A 5805-nucleotide genomic window follows, 5' to 3' on the forward strand; every position below is an offset into this window, starting at 1 on the left:
TCCAAAAGGGTTGTTTCGTTTGTTTACCACATGGTGGCATCATTTGTCTCTATTGAAACAGAAATTCAGAGTCATTAAAATGGCCTAATGATATTTTGGACCCACATCTGAGGCACATTGTTTCAGATGACACAACTTTTTAAAATGTTTATCCTGTGTGTGACAATGGAACTGAAGTACAGGTTTCTGAATAGGAATATTTACAAAATATTAATTAACTTTACAAATCAAATCCATATAATGCAACAGTTATCTGAAAAAAAAAAAGGATATGTGCTGTGATTACTTGCCCTCTTGTAAACTCTTGAAAATAAAATATGTAAAAAACTTGTGTATGTTTTCAAGGGTTTAAAGGGGAACCTAACTTTCCTATATCCGACTCTTGTTTGTTGGACGGTATCTCTGGTTAAACAAAGAGCGGTTTATCTCGAAATACTCCCATCGACTATCTTTGTGTTGAGTCTGTTTCTGGTGAACATTGTTCAGATATGATCACTTTAGAGCTCATTTCTGCTGGTTACTCATGGAAGATTTACCTGCTTTTATAAACTTCTCCGTCAGTTCACTGCACTTAATATTTTTGCTCATTAAGTTTAAAAGAACCCTTTCTTCATTTTGTGAAACTTTTAAACCAATAAAGCACTCTTGGTCTTTTCCACCTGCATTTAAAGACACTACACCAGTTACCATGAAAAACAAGCATGTTACTGGGTTGTTTTCTCTCTTAGGGAAGATCATCCTTTTTTAAACTTTGCAAAAGAGCACAAACAAAATTCCACCCACTTCCATTCTGTTTGGGAAAGAACAAAAAAGTATTTAGATGTTTCTTTTGATATAAACAAGTATGTAGCTTGTAAATGTCTCAACAGCACTTTTAGCCTTAGCTAGTTTGGAAAGCATATCTAGAGATTGGTCTTTAATAAAACCTTAATATACTCAACACATCTGCAATAATGACAACTAAATGCCTAAATCAAGACCGAAAGCATGACGTGTCATTAGGGCTTACTGACTATTTCCAGGAAGTTTGTGAAGCGAGTTTTATAGGCAGTGAAAGGGAAGAGAGAGTTTGCTTTTCTTAGACCTTCAATGGGGAACTGCCACAACCTAAAATGTAGATTTAGGCTCTAATGTCTGCTGTAAAAGACAAGTGTCTGTGTCTATGTGCTAAAAAAAAAGAAGGCATTGAAAACAGAAGTTGGTCAAGAGTTCTGGCTGACCTTTTGTTTGAGTTTGGTTCCACTTTTGTGCGCGTTTACAATTGTATTGGTGGAATGGCACAAAAGTATCATTGAAGGCAGTTATCTCATCCATAAGAGGAAGTTGTATTGCAATGCAAATCATATTTCCAACAGCTCTGACAGCTCTCACTGGGACTCTGCTGACAGTTCCCTTTTTGTCTTTATGACACTTTTCAACTCAATGAAGGGAAGCTGCAAGAAGTATAACCAAAAAGAGAAATGGGTCATTCAGTGTCAACATGGTAGTTTAACTTTAGAGCACTATGTGCGCTCTCTGTGAACCGATGCAGTCAAACTAAGATGTTAAACAGTGGTCATCCAGCTCTCTTGGCCTGATAAATGGAAATGTTTTTTTTTTCTTTCTCTGAACTGCTCTTGGAAGTTCAGCTTCTAAAAGCACAAGCTGGAGTATATTTCAGCTTCTGACATGCTCCATCTGTTGAGGATGACTCCTGTGACTCCAGCCTGACCCATACTAAATACCACATCATGTCAATTAAGCTGAAACAGCCTAGGGTCAAACAAAACAGTCAGGCTGCACATGTGGTGACATTACTTACATCAGATTTAGCTTGAGAGAGGTGAAAGATTAAAATGATCATCTGTGCGGATGATGTTTACTGAGCAGGATTTCTGTCAGTGTTACTTTAGCTCTCTCACTACTGAAGTCCTTTTACAATTTTCTTTTTGCATCCAAACTTCGATTTATTTTTTCCAGTGACTTTTGTTATATATTTAATCAACTCCAAACCCCAGTAAAAATTCAGTTCAATTTCTAGCTTCAAAGTAATTCCTTTAGCCTACCAGAGATTTACCTCTGTAAGTGTGGTTGATGAATGAGAGTCTATTATTATACATTATCTCTGTGTGATACAAACACAGAGATAATCTGCAAGGCATAATGGAGGCTTGCTCTTAGACAGAAGCATCACTTTATATACGTTAACAAAATCATGTGAGCCACAAACAAGTGGAGGCTTGTTAAATAATGCTGGGTTCTATGTTAATGTTTAGATTAAGGCTGCCAGATGCACTTTTTAGACCTTACCCAACAGTGTAAATGTGAATAAGTAACCTTGAGACACGTGACAGCAGACACCATAAATTAAAAAAAAAAAAAAAAAAGTTCATGTGACTTTTTTTCCCCCAGAGTAAGACAAGTTAGCAGAGTGGGAAAGTGGAAAATCTTGACCCTGGTAGAGAATCTTTCAAATGTGTGAATGCATTGTTTCCTTTGGGAATATGTAACTGCTTTAACCACTTCGTTTTTCCTTTTTTTCCCTTGGAGAACTTCATACGTGCCCCACATTCTTAAACGATGGTTCTATTTGAAAGCTGCTAACTTAAGAGGAAACTCTCACCACAAATATTCCTAATGGTTTTCTGTACATATTTTATTATCACGGTCCCCGTACCTCTGACTCTACCCAGAGAGCTAAAGACAACCCATTTCAATCTTGTTTTATATATATCTTTTTTTTTCTTTTTTTTTATCAAAGGTATTTCGATATTTAAACCTTCTTTCAGTGGTTGGAGAATCATTGACAAAGACTTGCATGCCAACTCTTACAGACTCTGTAAACACACACTGTTGCATTTTTAAGACAGGAAAGCAAAAGGAAATGGTTTCAAGTTACAAATGTGGCACCAACCCCCTCTGTGTGCCTGTCAATCATGTGTTATCAGCACATTGAGATCTTACATTGGTTTGCCTATATCTGGATGACACAGGAAGCAGTGAGGAAGATGTGGGTGTGTCTGTGCATAGTAGATATCTGGCGAGGGTTCTCTCACTGGAACATCACTGCTGAAACATTGTCCAGAGCAGACAGAGACATCAGGCTGTACAGAGACAGGCGGGGCAGACCCAGAATCTGTTCTCACAGCTCTGTTATGTTGTTTGCTAAAAGAAAAGAACAAGCTAAACCAGATGAAAACGAGACGTTTTCCCTTATTAACTTTACTGCTAGTAGAGTTTTTTTTTTATTCTTCAAGACTCAAATCCACAGAAATGCTAGCACTGTGAGACAATGTTTAGATATGCTTATTCTTACTTAGTGAAACTTGACATGTGACGTTTACTTTTTAGGTTTACTCATTTAATTTATTAGGTTCAGGTTCTCACAGCAGGAGGAGTCCTGTTCATCATTTGGAATGTTTGTGCTGTTGATGGTGCTAGATGAATAGTCAGTCCCGAGGAGACTCACAGTGCTCTTCTTCAGGCTTCCGTCTGTCCTTTTCCACCACATTTAAAGGGAATCTGTCCAATAGTTAGCTATCCAAAGCTATTTCCCCCAAAAATTCCAATTCCAATCTTTTGGTGAGGTCCACTAAATAATCACAGTCTTAAGGATTCATCCATTCATGGTCATGTCTACAAAGGGAATCAGTGAAATATTGCAAAATGATGCCTTAAATGGTCGACTTCAATTTCAATTTGCTGAGCCACTTGCATTGTAATAGTATTTTTCAATTCATTTGGATAAAAAACTGTCTGTACTACAATATTTTTACAAAAAATTCCATATCTTTACATTCCCAGTCCTGTTTTTATACAGAATGTGTAGGTGTGATAGCTTCTTGTATTTCGTAACAGATCTGGAATTGTTCCAGTAGATTGTTTTAGTAGTAATTAGCCTGCAATGTAATCCTTTGTGGCAAGAACAGACCAGCGAGTGAAGTCTACTAAAGTACCTGCCTCAGTTACAGACTCAGATTGTTAAATTGCATGTCAGAAAACATCATGGAAACCTCCAAAACCTATTTAAGCAGTTGGGAAATCTCACTTTAAGGTCTTTAAGTCTAGCTCTGATGTCTTGTAGTAAGGAGACTTGTTTACATAATGTTTTCAGACGTGTAGATACCAACTGGTGCCTGTCGATGACAAAAGACTTGACTGACTTGTCTTTAATTCCATGAAAGGATAACGTTGCAGCCATTATTGCTGTGCTGCAGTTGCGGGCTGAAGTAATATCCTCAAGGTGATACTTTGTGCACTACCAGCTACCAAGACAAAAAACGTTTTTTTCTAACCACTGCACAAAGTACAAAAATAAAGCAGGTTTTTTTTTTTTTTTTTTTTTACTATTCTTGAAATAGCATCTCAGCTCCAGTTTCTTACAAAAGCAGAGGATGGAGGTCCAGTGTTTGACTCAGAATCAACTTCCTCCACATCTTGCCCTTTCAGACAGTCTAAGGCGGAGGCAAGGAGAAGGGTTTGCACATGATGTGAAAGGAACCCCGCCGCAGCCACAGCAGGAAAGGAGGATGCTTGTTCTCTTTCACTCTGTTCCCTGCAGCTGATTGATGCTGGCAGCCTTTTACCTTTCAGTTTACCGGCACAGTGCAAGGCTCAGCTTTGTCAAAGGGAGCCGAACCAATCTCCGGCCTGCTGCTGGGCACTGAGAGCAGCTCAGCAGAGACTGGCATTTACACCCACCTTCCACCCGAGGAAACTACACAGAGCAGACAGAGAGGGAGCTTCTAAGTCAGAAACACGGAGGCTGAGTCCTTCGAGCGGGCAGATAACATGGCCACTGGAGTTTTAAATCTATTTGTCTGCAGCACCTGACCATACTATCCTTTATTTGCTAAGAGCACGATTTGCAACCTTGAAGAGTTTGCTAACAAGAGAGGTGCATGCAAAAGCCATACGTGTCGCAACAAAGCATCCCTTCAAAGATAAAATCAGCTTGTCTTTGGTTACAAGAAATGCTGAAACCTAAAACACGACAGATATGTCGTGACGTGACCTGAAGTTGCAGTCTTGGAAGGGAAAAAAAAACATCAATACAAGTGAAATTGTATGTATATTGTGCCAATAAAAACAATCCGCTGGCATTTACATATGAAGTTGGTCTAGACCAGGGGTGTCCAAAGTGCGGCCCGGGGGCCATTTGTGGCCCTTGAGTGGATTGTTTGTGGCCCTTGACTTCGTTCGAAGAATCAGAAGATTTTGGCCCCAGGCCTCATCAGATGGCATATTTCGTTCTTTTTCTTTTTCTTGTTAGCGAGGGAGAGCTATAAAAACCTGACTATTCTTTCCAAAAAATTAGAACATAACAGTTTCCCACTGCAATTAGTTATTGTGTATTTACATTATTTTTTGAAGTGGTCAAAATTCAAAAAGTTCCTTCCAATATTTGAAAAAAAAAAACAAACCCTGTGGCCCGTGAGCGATTTTAACCCGACTATTATGGCCCGCAAGAAAAAAAGTTTGGACACCACTGGTCTAGACCATGCTATGTAAAAAAAAAAAAGAAGGTGGTTTATTGCTTAATCTTAATTCTTTTATTTCTATTTTTGTGCCACTGTGATCTGAAATACAGCCTGTTATTTGTGGCCATTTCGCTGACAGCTTTGAAATTGTGCAGTACTGTATGGATGGCTCTGGGAGAGCTGCAGAGATTGAAAACAAACTTAGAATATCTGTGTATTTTTTATGTCTAATGTTGCATTACTGTGCTCTAGGCCACAGGAAATAGCAGAAGAAAAGCTTGTTGTGTGCCTTGTCTTATTGCTAGGACTTCACTCAACATGAAACACTGCGAGTCTATTAAAGCTG

Source organism: Symphodus melops, assembly GCF_947650265.1.
Source record: "Symphodus melops genome assembly, chromosome: 3".
Classification (NCBI taxonomy): domain Eukaryota; kingdom Metazoa; phylum Chordata; class Actinopteri; order Labriformes; family Labridae; genus Symphodus; species Symphodus melops.